This window comes from Vicugna pacos, chromosome 3 (assembly GCF_048564905.1).
Source record: "Vicugna pacos chromosome 3, VicPac4, whole genome shotgun sequence".
Classification (NCBI taxonomy): Eukaryota; Metazoa; Chordata; class Mammalia; order Artiodactyla; family Camelidae; genus Vicugna; species Vicugna pacos.
This window is the reverse complement of record NC_132989.1, coordinates 99,922,257-99,944,921: the sequence shown is the minus strand read 5'-3', so window position 1 is coordinate 99,944,921 and position 22,665 is coordinate 99,922,257.

Genomic DNA, 22,665 nt, shown 5'->3' with positions numbered 1-22,665 from the left:
CTTCAATGTCCCAGCAGTCCTAGGTGTGCCTTTGGATTCTAAGGTCTGCAAAGTATAAACAGGACAATGTACATTTGTACCTATGTTAGCAACCATGCTGCTTGACATCCTCCCTTATCAAAACAAGCCCCAGAACTGCTTTTTATGATGGTTGTGGCCACCTCAGATGACTCCTGAGAAATTTGGTATTTTTGTTTGCACCTTTGAGATCTCTTGCATGAATCCTTGTACTGTTCTGTTTAGTTGTCTGCTGGGGTCACTAAACTCCAAGACAGTAAGAAGAGTTCCCGCTGCTGATATAGATGTGAAAACTCAGTATATCTTCCTAAGTATAACACTGATACAGAAATACTTTTAAAAACAAAATTATTTCATTAGGCTGTAAATCTGTCATCCAGCTGTTTAAAACAGTAATTGTGTTGTCTGAGTGCACTGTCAGTTTAAAAATCAGACATATTCATTTTTTCGAAGTAAAAACATACAAATTCTACTGCTTATAAGACTTTCCTAATGCATTTTTAATGTGTAATATTTACATTTTAAAGCAACAAAACCATTTACGTAAGAAATCTTGAAATGTATTAAATCACTATGCATAGCCATAATTTAACTGACATTAAGTTAAATATATTTCTAAGATAATAGGAAAAAAGCTTGGCGACCTTTTCTCATTTACTTATACAGGACTGGTACGATATTCTGAAGACCAAAATAGTGTCACATGTTAAAATACGGGTGACATTAGAGAGATTACATGAGAGAGATTAAAGTGACAATAGGTTGAGTAGGAGAGAGATAAGAGGAGAAGGCTTATGGGGGAGGGGTGGAGACAGTGGAGAGAGGGAGGAAGAAAAGAGAAGCGGAGAAGAAACTAAGGAAGAGAGAAGGGAGGAAGAAGTAAGGAGTACACATGGAAAGCTAAAAAATTAGCTTTATTTCATTACACTACCCTGATCAAGGGATTGAATCCATTATCATCATTTCACCAAAGAGGTTTAGGAAAGTAATTCTGTTTGCTCCACTTGCTGTTTATTAAAGAGGAAAGAAAGTGATCACACTCTACTGTCAGCAAAAATTTAATTGTAGTAAAGCACCGAAGCTTAGAAGCATTCATTTTCCTTGGCTAAGTTATCTCCAAACTTGTAAGGGAAATAATCTGAATTGGTGGGAAGTCTTTGAATGCCTATAAAATAGGGACTATTTGATTTGTCACAGAGACAGTTCTCATCTTGAAAATGATTGCATTTCTTTATGTTTTGATCAGTAAATCTTAAAACTAGTCCATGTTTCAAATGACCATAAAGCTGAGGTTTGGGGGACTATAAATCAGATATGTAGAGTATGGTCCTCATACCAGCATTGTCAGTTTGATTTAAAAATATCTGAAATGTGCAAGTCTACTCTTTCCACATAAATAGAAGCTACAGAAAACTTTAATGGAGTCCCAAAAGAAAAACAGAAAAAGACCCATCTGATTCTGACCCCTGCTTCTGCTCCATATCTGCACAGACAATCACACAGACTCACAAACACACAGACACATACATAGACTCAAGTACACATGTATGAAAAATGCCTTTGCTTTCTGCTTGCTTAAAATCAGGACACAAACTCAGTGATCTACTTAAGTAAGAAGAGTGACCCCTGACTAAGGTGGTTTTGGTGTGCCATCTAAGCTTATTTTCTAGAAAATTGTTTTGGTTTCCTAAGGCTGGCTTAGCATAGACAAGGTACAGGCTTAAAACAACAGAAATGTATTCTCTCACAGTTCTTGATTCTAGAAGTCCAAAATCAAGGTGTTAGCTGAGTTATGTTATCCCCGGAAACTCTGGGTAAAACCCTTAAGTCTCTTTAGCTCCTTAGCTTGCAGCTGCATCACACCAGTCTCCACTCTGCCATCATTTGTCTCCCCTCACTTGTCTGTGTTCACACTGTCTTCCCTCTGTGCATGTCTGTCTTCTCTTCTTAAAAGAACACGAATCATACTGAATTAAGGGCTCACCCCACTTCAGTATGAATTCATCTAAACTTCAGTAATTGTAACTGCAACAATCCTATTTTCAAATTAGGTCATATTCTGGGGTATGGGGGTTAGGACTTCAGCATACCTTTTTAGGGGATACAATTCAACCCACAGCAGTAAATGAAGTCACTTCTTAAACAAAGCTATTTCCATTTCTGTTATCATATTAGAAAGTCTTCTAAAACCTATTGGGAACTTCCAAGCCTTCTTTTTGGTACTCGTTAAACTACCACTAAAAATAATACAGATTTAGTATGGAAATTTTGTAAAATGCATACAATTATAATGAAGAAGTTTATAATCACCCATAGAGATTTATAAATTGCAATAATAATATTTTTATATTATATGAAAGCATAAATACTTTCCTTCTGTATATATAATTATATGTTTTATGTGGCACAATATCTAATACACCAGCTGTATTCACAATATGCATCCATTAGCAGTAAGGTCATATATTTAAATATCTTTTAGTGAGTATTCCAAATATATCCCACTTTAAACACTTTTATGGTAAACTGCACCTAAAATCTTTATCCATATTTTATATCATTTTCTTCTTTCTCACCTCTCATATGCTTTCTTCTCCACCTCTGATATCTAAGATTATAAATGTCTTTCAGCTTCATATTGTCATATCTGTTTAGCATTTAGTACCTGTTGTCCATCCTTGCTTCCTGGAATACACTTTCCTGAACATTTCATAGCGCTGCCTTTTTCTAATCCTTTAGGCCTCTGTTTAGGTATCACTCTGTAGACAGGCCTTTGCTGACTCCTTACAAAATGGTGTCTTAGTTCCATGTATTGCAATAAAATCCAAAACACAACTGTTTCTCATTTTATTTTTTGTTTTTAATTCTGAAAATGGAGAGCCTGTGACTTTCTTATCTACCTACCATTCCCCAATGCACATAATGTATTTGCTCAACAAATGTCCCCCTACTCTCTATCTTGGAAATTCCACCATCAAACTTCCACCTTCCAGACCTAAATTCTTAAGTCTTGGAAGTCTTCTGAGTCGCCATCTTTTCCAATAAATCCGCATTATCACAATATCTTATTTGATCTACTGCAGTACCTGCTTAACAACATCCACTCTCCACACTGTCTTTTTGTAGCCCACCCTCAATTTTGTCAGGTGGTCTTTTAAAAAGATTATTCAAACTACGTAGTTCTACTGTTCAAAATGTTCAACGGCCTTTTACTGTTTTCAGTATAAATAGAAAACCCTTCACACCTCCCCAGGTTTTGCCTATGGCTCCTGGTTTCCTGCCCAGCCTAATTTCACCATTTCCTGCCTTATTTTGCCAACACCAAGCATAGGGGCCTTCTTTGAGATCCCCAAAACTGTCATGTTGTCTTCTGCCATAAATAATTTACACATGCTATTTCCTTTATCAGAAATAATTCTACCTGCTGTAATTCCACATTATAAAACTCTAACTCACTCTTTTTTTTTTTAGATAGATAAAAACTTTTATTGGGTAGACCAATCAATTCATTTATCTAGTAAGCAAGGGCATGATGGCTGAACAAATCACTATGAATGTTCACCAAACAGTAGGAAAAGGAAAACTAATATGTATTAAAATCCAAGTAAGTGCCAAGCCCTATGTTAAATCTTTTGTGACTGTTGTTGTTTTGTGGTTTTTTAATTTTTTCTTTCAGTTTTTTTGAGAAATAATTGACATATGGGACTGTATAAGTTGTACAGCCTATTTGACTTACATACATCATGAACTGATTATCACAGTAAGTTTAATGATCATCCATCATCCTATACAGATGCAAAGTTAAAGAAATAGAAATATATATACACATTTTTTGTGACGAGAACTCAGGCTTTACTCTCAACAATTTTCATATATCATACAGCAGTTTTAATTATATTTAACATATTGTATATTACATCCCTAGGACTTATGTATCTGGAAGTTTGTACCTTTGACTGCCTTCATCCACCTCCCCCTCCTCCCAATCCCCCAATTCACTTTTAAAATAATCTGTTCTAAGGTCACAGGTTCAAAGAAACACTTTCTGACTTTGCTGACTTCATCTGATGCCAGTATGTTTGTTCTTTAAGCATGCTGCAATTTTCCTTTATAGAACACCATTTATCAGAAACACACACATATATCTGCCCTTTAACATTCAGGTGTAAGGCTGGCGACTCTGAGAGATGAGAGATGTGACGCTTAACTGGGGACAGGCAGATACATGAGTTTCTTTCAAAACTTTGCTTGGAAAGAAACAGATCTTCTCTGTTCCCAGTTGAGTGTCATAGCTCTTATCTCCCAGAACTAGCCTTGGTCGCTTCTCCCTCACTGAGCCATTTCTGGAACACACAGAGCTTAGCAGTGGACCATGAGCATTGGAAAATGGTGGGGGAAGGAGGAACACATCAGGGGACTTCTGGGAGTCTGACAACTTCTGATTTCAGCGTTGTAAAATAAAATCTATTGTTGGCTAAGTCCTTTCAGCAAAGAATCCAGATAAAAGTATATCAAGTTTTGACGTACGTCTTGAAAAAGGTAGTAAAAATATTATTTAAAAGAAAAAAATCTTTTGGAGAGGTGCTTTTTATATCATTGATTTTTGACTCATGATATATAAATGCTCGTGGAAAAAAAATACATAAGGTAAAAAAGGAGTCAAACCAATAAAAATAAATCTTCCTCATGTCCTTTCCCTTAAATACCTAGAGTTTCTCCCCAAAGGCAACCCCAATACTAATGTTTTTTATAGCTCTCCACAGATGCAAGAGTTCCTATTATCAGGGTGGATTCTCTACAGAAATCCGTGTGGTCTTGCCAGAATCTCAGCTGAAGAGAGGCACCAAACTTTATTATTCATGGACATAAAAGGATCACATATCTTTATTGTCTTACTAGTCAGGTCAGCCAATCATTATCAGTATCGCCAACTTACCTCATCCCTGTTTCTGCTGCTATCATTTTATGAGACTTTTAAGGGTTCTGCACTATAAACTATGTCTCAGTTTCTCAATTTTTCCCATTTCCTGCTTAGAATTCCACAGTATTGGTTCTGTTAATTTTTTACCACCAAACCATCTGTTTTCTAGCTTCCAGTATCTGGTTGATGCCTAACAGACTCCTCTATCCTCCCTGCCTTCCTACTTTATGATTCACTCTCTTTTAAATTCTATTTTCATTAATCACCTCAGCAGAGTTTCAGCGGAAGTGAAATTATATGCACATATTCAACTCACAATTTTAACCTAGAATCTCTTACTGCTTTTAATCTCTTATAGCATGAGGATTGGAAACTTTTCCTGTAAATGAACAGACAGTAAATAATTTAGGCTTTTTCAGCCAATTAGATTCTGTCACAACTACTCAATTCTGCCTTCGGGCTACAAAGGCAGCTATACACAAAACTTTATTTATAAAAGCAGATAGTGTCAGAATGGCCATCGTTAAAAAGTCCACAAACGATAAATGCTGGATAGGGTGTGGAGAAAAGGGAACTCTCCTACACCGTTGGTAGGAATGTATTTGGTGCAATCACTATGGAAAACAGAATGGAGATTCTTTAAAAAATTAAAAATAGAATCACCATATGATCCAGCAATCCCACACCAGGGCATATATCTGGAGAAAACTCTAAATCAAAAAGATACATGCATCCCAATGTTCATAGCAGTACTGTTTACAGTAGTCAAGACATGGAAGCAATCTAAATGTCCATCGATAGATGACTAGATAAAGAAGTTTTGTGTGTATATATATATATATTACTCGGCCATAAAAACAGAATGAAATAATGTCATTTGCAGCAATATGGATGGACCTAGACATTATCATACTAAGTGAAATAAGTCAGACAGAGAAAGACAAATATCCTATGATATCACTTATATGTGGAATCTAAAAAAGTGACATAAATGGACTTGTTTACAAAACAAAACAGATTCACAGACATAGAAAACAAACTTGTGGTTACCAACGGAGAAGGGGGGAAAGGATAAATTATGTTTTGGGGATTAACATTTATAAATTACTATATATAAAACAGATAAACAACAAGGCGCTACTGTATAGGTCAAGGAACTATATTCAATAGCTTGTAATAACCTATAATGAAAAAGAGTATCAAAAATAATATATATATATATAAAACTGGGAAGGTGGGTAAGATGGGCAGCTTCTTTCTACATGAAGAGCCTCCTCCTCTTGCAGGTGGCTGTGGTTTTCTGTCTCTCTGAGGATGGCACATAGAGATGCAGTAGAAAGAAAGGAAGTGGAACTTTCTTACGTAACTAGACCTGTTGCAAAACAACATTGCATGCTCTGGGCCTGATGGGGGTTAAAGCTTTCATGGTGTTCTTCAGAGGATTCCCCGCTGTCTATGGCCTTCTGAAAACTCCCAGGAGTAAGGGGCAATTGCCCTCAGCTCTCCTCAGCTTCTGCCACGTTATTGGTGCACACGCAGCTTCTGGCTGGTAAGGATGTGTAGGAAAGTGGTTTATGAATCATGACAAGACTCTCAGCATTGCTTTTTAAGGGATGCATCTTTGCCTGAAGCTTCATTTTGGAATCTTGTTTTTTACTGAATTTGGTGTGTCAGTTTCCAACCTACCTCCCACTCACACACACACACACACACACACACACACACAGACAACTGATTTACAGCCTAGTTTTCCTCTTGTCCTTGCATTTTTGTACATTTTTGAGTTTCGAATTAGGTTTTCTTTGGAGGGAGATTGAAGAAATTTGATTTGGTCTGTACTCTAATCTCATATATCTCATGTAAACATTCTCCCTTTCCCCTAACTCAGGCCTGCTCCACAGCCTAAGATTTTGGAGGTAAAAATAGGAAATGGTTCTGTTTGCATATTTCTCCTCCCAGCCTGACTTCTGGCTCCCTAGAGTCAGATCTTAAGGAAAGGGAATAAGAAGCCCAAGAGTAAGCACTACTATTTGCAGGTCCCTTTGCCTGTGATCACCCACTATCATGACAGGTACCCAAAAGCTGTATGTTTTACTGATATTTTCAGTGAAATTATGACCCCCTGCAGTCCACACACATCAGCTCCTGGCAAGGGTTATGCACGCCTTGACTCCACTGGTTCTCTCCTAGGGTCCACTCATCCCAGCAGGCATCTGTCTCAGCACAGCCGTGTTCTAGGTTGACTTCCTGGCCCAAGGGGGAAGCTCACATATGTTAGCCATGTCAGACTCCATCAATACAGGCTGCTCCTACTGCCAACCATCTCTCCTGGCCCTACTATTTTAGGCTGCTTCACATGACAACCCACATTCTGGTTTCTCTTGACAAGAAGCGAGCACACATTTTATCACTGTAGGTCAACCCCAGAAAACTCCTGGAACACATCATACTTTCTTAAGAACTATTTTGACTCCTGACGGCAACATCTGGTGGGCCTATGATATCTTGCAGCTCATCAACTGTCAGCCAGAGAGAGAGTTTTCCCAGTATGCATAAAAGATTTCCTTAACACCTTTCTCTAGGGCCACAGAGGGAAAGAAGCACTTCTGGGAAGGAGGATTAAAAGGCACAGCCCTCTCTATTTCCCTGGATTCCCTTCAAAGGGTTTAGTATGTCTACTAAGGAATCTTCTGAAGTATGTGAAGAGACTGACTGGCACAGACCCAATTTTGTCACTTTTTGCACACTTCTGAAAAGCAAAACAGGCAGTGAAACCTGAGAATCCCCTTCTCTTCTGTTTACAGATGAACAGCTATGGGAAGAGAAAGTGAATTTTTGGAATGCAAACTTTCCTCCTTAAAATGCAATTGATCTGGGTGGGGGAGCTTACTTTCTAGGATTTAGTACCTCAGAGGATAATCAAAAGATCGTTAAAGGATAATTCTGAAGCCAACTTGGCTTTTGTCTCTTTATGTATGCATTTATTTAATTTTAATCCTTCATTCCTCTGATTATTTTTCCAAATACAAATTTCAGCTGTGTACCTAGATCTGGTTGTGTTTTCATAATTTGTTTCTGGAACATATGAATCTGCAACAAGATAAATATGGGAGTAATAAAGGAAAACCGTTAAGAATTTGAACATTACAGACAGATGAAGATGAAAGTGTGGCTGCTGTCCTTTCCCAGCTATCCTAACATTGCTCTCCATAATAAGCTCTCAACCTTGGCCCTACTGACACTTTCTGTGGGGAACTGTCCTGTGCAGTACAGGACGTCTTGCACTGTCCCCTGCCCCCTACCCAATAGATGCCAGTAGTAGTATTCTTCTCCCTCAAGATGTGACCATCAAAAACATCTCCTGATATTTGGCAAATAACTCCTGGGGGCAGAATTTGCTCCCCAATTAAGAATCTTTCTCTAGAAGGTAACAATTTTATGAATTTTATTTTTTTGATTATAAAGTGATTCCTTTCATAACTAGAACATATGCTTCTTTCTACCTATATTTCAGACACATCAACCCCCACTTTCCAGTAGTCTCCTTCCTGCATTTCATGATGTTATTATTTTTGGTAGTAGTTCTGTATTTTAAAGCTTATGTAATATACCTGTCTTTATGGATTTGTTCTATATATTATCCATGACTCCTACATTCTCTTCTCTCCTCCATTTTACCTCTAAAGTTCTTTATTCAACATTATTCTTGGCATTTGCTTATTTTAATAACATTTCAGTGTTTTTGGTATGGAGAATGATAAGGAGCCTATTTAAAATGGCTTAGAAATCACCATTCACGCAACTGCTACTGACATAAAGAAATGGATACACACGGCTTTAGAAAATCAAACCGTACAGATATGTATATAAAAGAATGTAAAAACCTTCATCTCTGCAATAGCACAGTCTCTTTTCACAAGAGAACCTGGTCACCCCGGATGAGCAATTTAACATGGCAGAAGCAAACAGATAAAATGGAATAAATACAGAAGAAAGTACAATTGAATTTCTGTTGCTTGAAAGAGAAGTCCCAGCACTGAGGTCAAGTGAATTATCTTTTTCATACCCCATCAAGTCCTCCAGTCCTGTACAGTGTTGTTTGTTTCATTTTCTGGCTGAGACATCCATGACTAACTATGAGGTACGGCAGCTTACCTGCAGCTGGCGCAGGCACAAAGCAGAGAGAGGAACTGAAGAACAGGCTAAAATAACTTCCTCCCTACTCAGTCTTTACAGGGTCGTCTGTAAAGGGACCGCTGTGAACTTGCAGCGACTTGGTGGCAGGACCTGGTGTGCTTGTCAGTGGAAGATCTCAGGTAGCGTCCTCCAGGCTTTTCATGTTCGAATTCCTTCTGGGCCTGTGTATATTTATAAAAGGTCTGAAAGTACAGCTGTCTTCAGTATCCTACAAAGCCTGAAGTAAATGGTAATTATTTTCCTCAAAGAGAATAGTTATTTCCTAAAATGCCTTAACCCTTTTTGGAGTATCCATTGTGATTCTTTGATTTGATTGTGGCAAAGGATCCACAAAATTCCTGAGATCACACCAAACTCTGCAAGCAGTTTTGAATCTCTGGGTTCTAACACGGTAGAATAACAGAGAGAACTGTACCACACAGTGGACCAGCTGGTGGTCGGTCATCATTCAAATATGTAATATGTTTTGTTTTAACTGCCTGTGCAACACAGCACACACGTTGGCTCAGAAGAAGACAGGAAACAGTATTCAGCTATTTTATGGATGCAGTAACACAGTCAATCGGCTTGCCCCTCACCGAGGGAGAATAACTCGGTATAGTCTCTACACTAAGACAGCATCCCAAGCCCAAAACTTCATAGAGATAGTAGTACCTGACCTTTTCACAGAATTGCTCTTTTAATCTCTAGAACACATATCAGTTAACACTGTGTTTAGGGTACCTGCTCCTTTTTGCTCTCCGAAAAAAATATAGATGTGCTCTCTTTCACAAAGTATGACATCCTGTGGAATGGCTACATGATTAGGATCCCCCATCACTAAAGTGAGGTGCAGAAAGGAAGAGCTGACATTCCAGCGATGGGAATTCACCACTGACATTAATCCTGCTGCTACTTTCTGTAAACGTTATAGATTTTTCCATTCTCACCGAGACCCAGAAGACCATGTAAATAAGTTCTCCTGAGCATCCTCAGCCAAGAGACCAATCAGTCAACAAAGAGCATTTCGACATGCTGGTGCTTTCTGCATAAATGTATGGGTCAAACATATATTCAAAAAAGGGACTTCAGAGGACTTTGAAGAGCTGTTTCTTAAGAGTAAAAACATAGTATACACATCATAAAATTCCTAAATTCCCTGGTTATTTAAATTATTTTCTCAGTTGTTTACCAAAGTCTATCTGGCCCCTCACTTTACTTTAAATAGGGTCAATGATTAGTCCAGGCCTTTATAAAGCAGCCAGACACAATGGGAGTACAATGGTCAGTTTTCAAATAAGCATTCCAAATGCAGATACTCTCGTTCACGAAATCATATTGCCAGATTCAAACCATTTTAAAATATTCCTTAGGATTTTTGTTGTTGTTGGTTGCTTTTGCTCGCTCAAATTCAAAACCCCTACATTTTTGCGAATACAGTTGTCCCTCTGTATTGGCTGCGATTGGTTCCACGAGCAACCTCAGACACTAAAATCAGCAGATCCCCAAGTCTCTTACATAAAATGGCACAGGATCTTCATATAACCTATGCACATCCCCCAGTACACTGTAAATCATCTCTCAATTATGGATAATACCTAATACAACGTAAATGCTATGTCAATAGCTGTAAATACAATGTAAATGCTATGTGAATAGTTGCCTGTGGAGTGTGGCAAACTCGTTTTCTTTTTTGGAACTTTTCAGATTTTCTTTTTTCAATTTTGATCCACAGTTGTTTGAGTCTGAGAATGCAGAACCTGAAGATATGGATACAGATGGCCAACTGTATAATGTGACTCTCTGTATGAATGTCTTCTTAAGTTTTATTCTAGTCTGTATTTGATTTCAGAGGAATGTTAGAATTTTATTCTCATGGTGTCCATGAGAGACAGAGCAGAAAGAGAATATTAGTTTCCTATTTTGAGCAATTACCTTTGTTAGGTAAGTGGGGGCACCAGGCAGACAGGTGGAGGGGAGGCAGGATGGTTCAGAAGATGGTGTTATGCCTGCCTCCAGCATAAAGAGACTTTACTTCTAAATGAGTGCCAGCAAGAAACCAGTTAGAACCCGACAGCCACTACAGCGCAGGAGCAGAAAGGATGTAACCGGACACGACCAATGTTCATTGTATTATAATTAGCACTGTGGTTTAGGCCCCACCATGGGTTTTTTCTGTGCACACCATGGGCAAGGACATGTGCAGAGGGGCCAAACATGACTAAGCATTCCAGGGACAAGAGCTGTCAATCAATCAAGAGACCACCTCTAAGCGAGGGTACTAGAGAAAGGGAAGACAAAAACCACCACTTTTCCACCCTTGGATCAGCCTGCCTCCCTTTCTTGGGGGTGTACTTTTCCTTTTTTAAATAAATCTTTTAAAATCTTTTGCTACACAACACACCATCTCCTGGATATAAATTCATCTTTCAGGGATGACAAGAACTAGGGTTCTTTACCTTTTTGGGGTAAGACCTTCACAAAAGACCAACCTGAAATAAGAAAAGAACAGTGTAGTAAGGTGAGGGCCACTAGCTCCCTTTGGGGCTAGAGAGTTCTTTTGGTGGGGATATGATGTGCCAGAAAGAATAACAGCATTTTTTCTGAGCATGGAATCAGAAAACCATAAGGCTGTTGTGGGGATGATTACCTTGGCTGGGGAGCATTATAAGATAGGAGTAAAGAGCAATTAAACTGAACATACAGATGTAGACTTGATCTTTGAATAACATTTATATTTTAGTTGCTGGCAAAGATTCTGAACAGGACTGTGCCTGAAATAGAACTGTTATTTAGGGAAATTAATTTGACAAGAGTATGTAGGATGGATTAGACTGTAGGATAGTGGAGACAGGAGCACCAATTAGGTAAGTAAAACAATAGTCCTGGTGAGAGATAATGAGGCTTCAACTAAAATAATTCTAGGAGTGGAGAACGATGGAAGGTTAAAACTGATTTCTGGTCTTTTGTCTGTATACAGATAGGGGCAATTCTTAGGCACCTGACCACAATGCTGGGAGTGTTATTCAATCCACTTAATATAGCATAGTTACCAGAATGCTTTAATTAAATTAAATATGCGAATAAGAAACTAAATACATAACTAAGATACCTGCCTAGATCAGGATATGGCAGAGATGAATGTGGGAGAGTGCATGTGAGGAAGAAGCATGCAGACCAGGTGAAAAGAGACTTCCTAAGTGCTTCTCAGATGTGTAGGGACATCAGAATCACATGGGGAGTTTTTAAAAATAAAAATGAGATGGCTGACTCTCACCCTAGAAATCCAGATTTAGTGATTCCGCAGTGTCTCCTTGGCATATCCATATTTGTAAGAGATCTTCATGGGGTTCTGGTGCAGTCAAGACTACTAATCTACAAAATGAGGATCTGCTACCGAGGAGACTCCTGGCAGAGCACACACACAACTCAGGCCTTTATGGCAACCAGCTTTAAGGTGACGATCTGTCTCTACAGGTTTGCTCAGCTCCTGTGTGATTCTGTTCCATAATGTTTACTCTGCTGCCCCCAATTATCAGTATAGTTTGGCAACCTGAACTTCATGCTTCTGTGTACATCTTAATAATGCAGTCCTGATCTTCTGACTTGATAACATTAGCTTCATGGCAAACTATCTACTGAACTCAAGATTCTCCCCTCTGTTATAGGGAATCTCAGGTTTAGAAATGTTTAGAAGTCCGATGCTGACTTCTTTAAAAATGTTTTGACACTGAAGACTACCTCAACTGTAGTTAATTCGGAAAAGAAAATCCAAGTCTTTCTAGCTAATTTATCAGAGTTTCAATAGCTAAATCAATTTTTTGCCATCTAATGATTTTTGCAGTAGGTCATTTATATATATATGTATGTGTTCATGGTGTGAAAGTATATATATATATATATATATATACACACACACACACACACACACACACATATACATACATATACACATACATACTCTCTCTTTCTTTCTCTCTCTCTCACACACACAGAGCTCTTCAATTTTCCTGGAATAATTAATTCACCTAGCATGGACCGGCAATTATCTTTCCAGAGAATAGTTTACACTTTTAGACTCACCATTAATCTCACCAGGTCAGTTTAAAGCAGAACTGTTTTACTGGAAGAAATGCCGAAAGGTAAAATTTACCTTTTTATCTTCATTGTAATAAATTAGCTTAATTTTCTATCTGATTTTTCTTTCTTTCAGCTTAGTCTTAGAAAAATTATTATTATATCTAATGTAGGAGTTGCCAACCAATGTCCATGAACTGTCTCTAACAAAGAAATATGTTTTCTTTGGTTAGAGAAATATTTTATAATATTTAAATTTGTAAGTTTTTAGATTCAGCATGTAATTTCCAATTAAACACAATTCTTAACATTTCATATTGTCTTTCACCTGGATCTCTATGCATGCATGTTTCTTACCTTCCTTATCTTCAATGGAATTTGAGCTTGAAACATCTGATCTAAAACCAGCTTTATATATGACCATCACAAAATCCAGTTATAATTTATATACAACAAAATGCATCAATTCTATGTATATTGTTCCTTGACTCTGACAGATAAATACACCTATGTAATTAACATCAAAATCAAGATACAGAACATTTCTATCACCCTAAAGAGCCTCCTTGTGCCTCTCTGTTCTAGAATTTAATGTAAATATTGTGATGGAATATATATTATTCTATTTTTAGCTTCTTTAGACCACCATCATTTTTTTTCTATTGAGATGCATCCATGTTTTATCTACCAACAGTCCATTCCTCTCTATTGCTGAGTATAACTACATCATAGGGATATGCCACATTTTTATTGATTCACAAGTTGATGGACACTCTGTTTCCAATTTTTAGTTATTATGAATAGAACTGCTATAAACATTTGCATTATGTCTTTATGTTGATGTTTGTATTTATTTTTCTTGGGTCCTACGATATAGGACCTATAGCCTTGTTTTCCCCTTCATTTTCAAATGGCTGTATGCTCTATCTTATTTAATCTGAATTCATTTCAATAAACGTCTATTGAGGCACTCCAGCAGATTCTGGGTATAGAAAACTTAAGTCTAAATTCTTGGCATAAGGAAACAAATCCAAGGTAATAATCCAACTTTTTAAAATTACCAAATGGTGTATTTTCTGAAGAACATTTAATATATATTACTTGAGAGGGAGAGTAAACTTTTTACAAAGGAAATGTCAATGTGGATTTAAAAAAAAATGTAAGAAATCCAAATTGGAGCTAACACCATGAAGAATAAAAAGTAACACATTATCTTTGGGGAACTGCAATTAAGTTGGTAGGTGAGGATGTAAATTCTAAGTAGAGAATAGACAGGTATTAAGCATAGACAGGTGAGCAGACCTTTTGAATCTTTTTTAGATGGAGAGTTCCTAAGAAAGATTTTGCACAGGGGAGTAAAAAAAATCAGAGTTTTGTTTCAGAAAGTTTGCACTGGCAGCACTATAGCCATGTGAGTCAGAGGAAGCTGAAGGTAGGAGCCAAAATTCTGCAAGAATTGAAGCAGCTTTAGGAGGGTTAGTTGACTAACTACATGTAAGAGAGAGCAGAACTCCTAAATTTCTTATTGCATAACTCATTAGATGAAGATGTTTTTAATGAAGAGTTAAAAAAAAATCAAACAATTGGTATATAAAGATAAAATGATCATTTTCTTAAATTCTCATGAAGTTTGAGGTTTCTGTGGTAGTAATGTCCAACAGGAATTTGTTTGTACAGAATCTGAACCTCATGAGAGGGCTCTAGGCTACAAAGGCAGATTTTAGATTTATAAGAGTTAAGTGTCTGCTAAACCTGTGCGTATGAATAAGATAATTCACCTTTATGTATCTGGCATGATAATAAATATTGCAATGAGAGAATCCTGGAGAATGCCAGTAGAAAAGAGGCAAGGGTGCTGCAGTGGACTGAATGTTTATGCCCCTCCAAAATTCGTATTTTGAAATCTTACCTAATGTGATGGTATTAGGAGGGGGGCTTTGGGAGGTGATGAAGTCATTAGGAGGGAGCCCTCATGAATGGGATCAGGGCCCTTATGAAAAAGACCCGAGAGAGTTCCGCCTTCCACCAAATCAGGACAGAGAGACAAGATGTCTATGAACTAGGAAGCTACTGTCACCAGATTCCAAATCTGCTAGCACTTTGATCTTGGACTTCCCAGACTCCAGAATTATGAGAAATAATTTCTTTTGTTTATAAGCCACCTAGTGTGTAGTATCCTGCCATAGAAGACCCAAATGGACTAAGAGAGAAGTAGATTTCAGGATACAGATTGAAAGGAGAAGCAGACAGAAATATCGTGAACACAAGAGGTAACATGGAAGACCTGGCAATGTTTCAAGACAAAGATGTGGACATGATGGCCAAAGTTGAAGAGGCTGATAAATTTTAAAATACGGTAACTAGGAAATCATTTTAAAATCTATAAAGAAGATATTTAGAAGAATAACATGATAGAAGGCAAGAATGCACTACACTGAGAAGTCAGTGTTAGGTAATAAAGTAGAAACATTAAACAAGGTGGTCATGTTAAGAATAGGTGGCCACTAGCTCAATAAACACAGGGTCATCACAAGGTCTTAAAAATTGAAAGTTTTAAACTATGATTATATTGTGATGGATAAATTAAATTAAAATGAGAGGAAACAATGAACTGAAATAAGATAAAATGGGTATCATGTAGAGTAGTTGGTGAAATTACACTGGATAGGATGAAGGTCATCTCTCTTTTTCTTAGACTTGTGGTTCTCAAAGTGTTCCCTAAACCAGTAGCATTGGTATTTCCTTGGAAATTACTAGAAATGAAAAATTTCAAGTCCCACTCTATACTTACTGAATTGGAAAATCCAGGCTTGGAGCCCAACATTCTGTGTTCTAAAAAACCCTTCAAGTAACTTTGTTGCACAATAAAGTTTGAGAACCACTGGATTAGAGAAAGGGGAAGGATAAAATTTGTGACAAAAAGAGATTACAATAGGGATAGTAGGTGACAGGTATAATAAACTAAAAGAAATCCTGCTTACTGGCCTCAATTACATCTGTGAATTTGAAGATGAAACCAAGGATAAAGAAGATATAAACATTTTGAGAGAAGTGATGAAATTCTTCAATATCCACTCCCTGCAATGGAAGATGAATCGGCTGCTGATGGGACATAAAAAAGGATTGCTAAGTGTCCCGCTGTGACTTCAAAAAGGCATCCTTTTTCACAGTTATATGACTTTTCTACATCAGTTTTCAGTGACTTTTGGTAAAGGAGCGAAGTGGGGGCCTTATCTTGGGAAATGTGCCAAAGAAATGCAGACACTGGTATTACTCTGATCGTTGTGCCTTCTCTTCACAACTCTAAATTCTAGTATCTTAAAAAATATGACAATTCCTTTTGTAATCTTCTGTTTCATGACGTGGACTAATTTATATGAGTAGTGAGATCACATGCGATTTAGATTCTAGCTGTGAGACACACTAGTTGTAAAGTATGTGGTTTCCTTTAGTTAAATTGCTTGTAGCCATACGAACTCATGGCAATACTGTTAATGGCACCATACTCTCTCCACTCCAGAGCCATTAATGTGCCTCCACTGAAACTGCAAGCAATAGAGTCTTATTTACTTCATTAAACACCGTGCCTGGCTGGACTTCTTTGGGAGATATGTTTAGTTTCTGCGTGAAAGGCTATGAAGTTAAAACTTTGGAAGCCTTAAACAGTATTTTGAGGACTGCCAATTAAGAAGAGACAATGCTTCCTCACTTCTAAAATTATTTGCATGCTTCCTTATTTAACAGGTCACTAGATTCAACTTGCCTCCAAAAATCAAATTCTTTCTAGAGAGTTAACAAGAGGGTTTCAATAATTATTACTCATTTTCTTTTGACATTTGCTCCACGTAAAAGTTTGGAGACTTTTTCAGCCTACATTTAACAAGGCAATGAAAGTTATAAAGTTGAACTGCATATAAGCAAAGTTTCAAAATAGCTAAAACTTACTACTCTGTATAACCAGGCAGGAGGACCCATGAAAATGTGTATTACCTCTGGCATTTTACTTCTCTTGTTGTTATTGTTGCAGTTTGCACAGCTGGTCTTGTAAGCTGAGAATTAAAAGGAGTAACTGAAAGACTTTAGCTGATAAATTGTGCCTAGTCCAGCCGTTTTACTCAATCAAAAACAAAATATTTATTGACAAGATGATGGCTGGTTAGTAGAATGTCACTTCATCTAAAATAGGTGAATTAAGCAGCATATAGTTAGAGCCCATGCTGGATTTCTGTATTTTCCAAACTGACATTTAAGTGACATTTCCAGCATGAAAGGTAATGATTTTTTATAACAATCATATTATGAAGATGATTGCTTCCATATTCAATGTGTTTCAGTTTCCAGATGGGCAATATGAGCTTGTCCATAGTAAGTTACAGTCTCTCCACATCTAAGCTAGTTCTAGGCTCTAAATTATTCATAAGGCCCTTATCAGCTGGTGAGAGAATATGACTTATTTTCAAAAATCTATATTTAGATTACTTAAAAACAGTGGCCATTAATAAGAGAGAGAAAAATAGCAAAGTTTCATATAATATGTAAGCAACAAACAGATGCAATAGAGTATGATTACTTTAATAACTGATCTTGAAGGAAGAGAGAAAAGATAATGGAAAGGCAGACTAACAGGTCGTTTGCTAACATGGAAGCTGAATACCAAGCAGTCAGTGCTTCCAGATGCTTTTCTTATCCATGAATCTTTTTAAAAAATCTTTCCTTAATTTATTTACTATCTCTTTAAGTTTCCTTTCTCGATCTTAGCTTGAATTTGGAAGTATAATGAAGGTAAAGGAAACATAATGCTAACAGTTTGAGATAATTCAGAGAAGCAACGCTACTTAAAAATCTTACTATGGATTCTCATTGTCACAAATCATTCAGCTGTAGAGGAAAACATAATATTGCACAAATGCAGCAAAGATTGTTAATGTTCCTTTGTATTTTCTTAATGTGCTTTTGTTGATGGTTGCTGAGACAAAAATAATCTGTTTAATCCATCTACTTTACAAGCCCTATATGCGTTTGGTTTTGTACTTTTCATTTGAGGCAAAATCTTTGATACTTTTGTATCTTACTCTAATAATTCAGCTTGCTTGGGAAAAAAGTTAAAATAGAATAAATTATATTCAACAAACCATCATGAAAAGTTATTACATTATAGGCTCTTTGCTAGGCACGAGGGTTTCAAACTTAATAAAAAGGCATGGCTTTCAAGGTGTTCACAGAAGAGTGGGGGAGATAAGCCTATAAAGAATGATGACATCAAATCTAACAGATTTATTAATATGGATGGAGAGCAAGGTAGAGGAGGCTTCAGAGGGAGGTGCAGTTGATTACAGCTGAAAAGCTCAAGAAAGAGTTCACAGAAAAGTTGATAAGAATTATCCTTTTTCCTCAGGATAACTTATACATTTTTTAAAAGGTTTTATGAATCATTTTATGACCTGGAAATTACAAACATTTGTACAAATCCCTTCATCAAATATTCAATATTCTATATATATATATATAGAATGTGCATGCATATGTATGTATATATGTGTATGTATGTATTTTGTTTCAGGTACTATGCAAGGAACTGAAAATAGCAGCAAAAAAGACACATATAGTTTCTTTCCTCATGGTCCTTTAATCTAGTTAGTGATGTCCAGCTGGAGTTGAATACATTCCAGGGTATATACAACATATGCAAATACAGTGTGGGAGGAAATATTAAAACGTTTATGTGATACATTTTAATGAAAAGGAAAGAAATCAAGGGTGCATTTACAGTCATGTCCTCAGGTAAGCCCTAATCCAGGTTACACTTCTCATGCATTCTGCCTTTATTATACTGGTGGGAGTGGGAATCTACAAGGAAATGCGAAGCATGGTGCTCTCACTCAGTTGTGTATTTTTAGTGTGTATGTATTCAATTAAGTCAAATTTTAAAGCATTTTTTCTAACTTAAACTAAAGTTTAGCTTCTAACAATACTCACAAAGCCAAAATATCTTACATAGATTCTAGTTAAGGCACTGTGGTTTGATAAAAATACTTATTATGCAAACACAAGTGAAACAAAAGATGACAGAACTGATCCTTTTTCTACTGCACAAGTAGTCTTGTCATTAGTCCCAGTGTTAATCTGTCCCTTCAAGGTAAAGATGACACTAAGAATGAGTAAGTGCTTTTTCAAAGCAACTTGTGCTAAGAAGAGATCATTGTGAATATAAGCATTTAGAAACTTCCCTGGTTTTAACTGATTTTTCTTATTCTCCTAAGTTGGCTTCTTGGCACATGCTGAGATGCTAACTTTGGGGTATGAGATCTCTATTAGGGAGTAAAACCATTGAAAGGAAGTGGGTGAACTAGAATTGAACAGAGAGAGAATTCAAACTGTGATTCAGGCTCCACAAAGCCTTAGCCAATGTCTTAGTCAGCTTGGGCTACTAGAACGGAATATTGTAGACTGGATGGCTGATAAACAACAGGAATTTATTTCTCACAGTTTTAGTTCTAGAAGTCTGAGGTCAGGGTGCCAGCACGGTCAGGTTCTGCGATGCTCCTTCTTCTGAGTTGCAAAGGCTGTCTTCTCACTATATACCGACTGGCAGGAGGACAAGAGGGCTCAAGTGGGTCTCTTTTATAAGGGCCCTAATCCCACTCATGACGGCTCCACCCTCACGACCTAACTACCCACCAAAAATCGTACTTCCTAGCATCATATTGGGGGTTTCACTTACGAATTTTGAGGAGACATATTCAGTCCATAACAGCCAATCCCACAGGGAGCTTTGAAGTGACTATTTCTCATCAGAAGTGCAATGCCTGGCCAGGATAGCTGGATCTTAACACCCCAGTGTCACTCAGTTATCAGATGTAGACTGCCCCAGGAAGGGTATGTCCTCTGATGAGGGAACTTTCTGCAATTGAGGCAGGTCCTAAACAGTCACAGTGGTGTTAAATTCAACTTTTTCTTAAAGATATAATACTCCTCAGTTCATTTTACAGATTCTCTTGATTGATGAAAGTTAGAAATGTAGTGCCAACTAGAAGAGACACGTCACCCTCATCAGTAAAGAAAGCTGATTTATGATCGATGTCTATGAAATCTATGAATCTCTGGAAGAAATGTCTGTATAACTGAAATTCTATGGAACACGATAAAGACTTTATCAAGAGATAAGAAAATAAGTAGCCTGTCCAGAAGGTTAAAATAGGAATAAGAAAAATAAAGTTTCAAGTCTGTTTTATTTGATTTAATATTTACAACTCTTCCCATCTATTGTCATCATAGGATTACAAACACTATAAAGCCAGGAACTAAATTTGGTTACCATTCATGTCCAAACCTACATGTAGCATATGTTTGGTAAATATACCTTCAACAAATAAAGAAATGGAAAATAGACAAGTTCACAAAATATGGAAGAATAGACACATGTTGGCTAATCACTACTACTGAAATATCACTGATTTATAATGAAGGAGAGGAAAAAACTATAAATCCACAAATACTAAGGGGGAAAAATGAGATAACAGGGATATTAACGTTTTTAAGATGCAATGCAGGTAGATGAGTAGAAATCAAACTAGCAAACCAAAGAGTGAAAACTGATTGCTAAATGGGGGATATCAAGATACAAGCTATTGTGTAAGAAAAATTCAGAGAGGCTCAGGAATCTGAGGTATCCAGCAGGTACAATGTGAGGTATAAGTGGTACCAAAAACAGTACTGTGACCTCTGCTTCCAGAGATGGCATAGAATAAATTTGGAAGTCGTCACTCCCGTCCTTAAAACAAGAAAAGCTGTAAAAACTAAAAATCAATTACTTTTCTCATACCCATTACAGAAGTCACAGGACAGAATGCCACCCTGAAATCTGGGGAGCCAGGCTAGTCCAGAGTGATACTGCAATTGAAATCTGCTTATCTAGAGCAGAAGTTACTGGATCCATAAACTGGAAGGACCTCTTAAATGGTAATTTTGATTAATGCTGGAGGCTATGTGTGGACTAGTAGGGAAGAGAAACTCTTGAGTTCTCTGTTGAACTTCCACAGTTTCATGGGCTCTCTCTAGGAAATTATGAGGTTCTATGATGAGAATCCAAGAAATATCCTGTCTTGTCTCTGGCATAGGGGAAAGAGTACTCACTGGGAAACATATCCAGTACCTTCTTCAAAACACAGGTGTACTCTCCGGGGAAAAGAGGTTTGCCAGAAAGCAAATCTGAAATCTCATACAAGCTGGGAGAAGGGAACTCCTCCCCATAGGATACTGCTCCCAGGATAATATCTCACCTTAAGGGGAGAAAACAATATCAGGGAACAGGACTTCAAGAAAATAAATGGGAATGTTATTGCTTAGCAAGGGAGTATGGTTCAAGGGAAAAAGCTATTTCATTGGAGAAACAGGGGTAAAGTTAAGAGAACCCAGACACAGGGCCACTAAAAGATTTGCGACCTAATCAGAAAACTACAGAATGTTCCTCCTACCCCATATTTTATCACCAAACCAACAAGGCTTCAGTCTACTAACAGTAGAGTACATATGAAAAAAGGAGAAAGAAACAAATCCTCTTGGAGAAGTACATAAGGAATCTCCAAAGTCAAGAGAGGAGATAAAAATAAGGACACTAGGAAGATTAGAAGCCAAACACCTTTATCTCCAACAACAAGCTCCAGCAAGCATTAAATGGGGAAACTCCTAGCCAGATTAATAAGCGTCATCACAATAAAGGCCCATTTACCTGACTTTCTATTGTCCCATACATTAAAATCCGTAAGTTTTAACAAAATCTTACAAAACCAGAAAAAAGGCAAAAAAAAAAAATCAGTTTGGAAAGACAAAGTTATCATTAAAAACTAGACAGATAAAACACAGATTTTGAAATTATCAGACAGAGAAGTTAAAATAACTAAAATTAGTTTTAATCTAGGGAAACCACTAATTTTTTTAAAGAATTGATGAGCTCAGAGTAGAGAGAAAATGAAATGTATATAAAATGCTCCATTAAGGCCAGAAAAATTATAAACAGAGGGAAAGAAAAAGAAACAACAAATTCAACTAATAGAAAACAGTTTAGAATTTGGCAAATTATAATCCCAATAATATCCCAATTATATATCCCAATAATCACCTTAAATGTAAATGTCCTAAATACACAAAATAAGAAAAATTATCAAAAAACCCCACATAAATACAAAACAGAAACAGACTCACAGACATAGAATACAACCTTGTGGTTGCCAGGGGGATGGGCGGTAGGAAGAGACAGACTGGGATTTCAAAATGTAGAATAGATAAACAAGATAGTACTGTGTAGCACAGGGAAATACATACAGGATCTTGTGGTGGCTCACAGTGAAAGAGAATGTGACAATGAATGTATGTATGTTCATGTATAACTGAAAAATTGTGCTCTACACTGGAATTTGACACAACATTGTAAAAACAACTGTAACTCAATGAAAAAAATGTTTAAAAAATAAGGA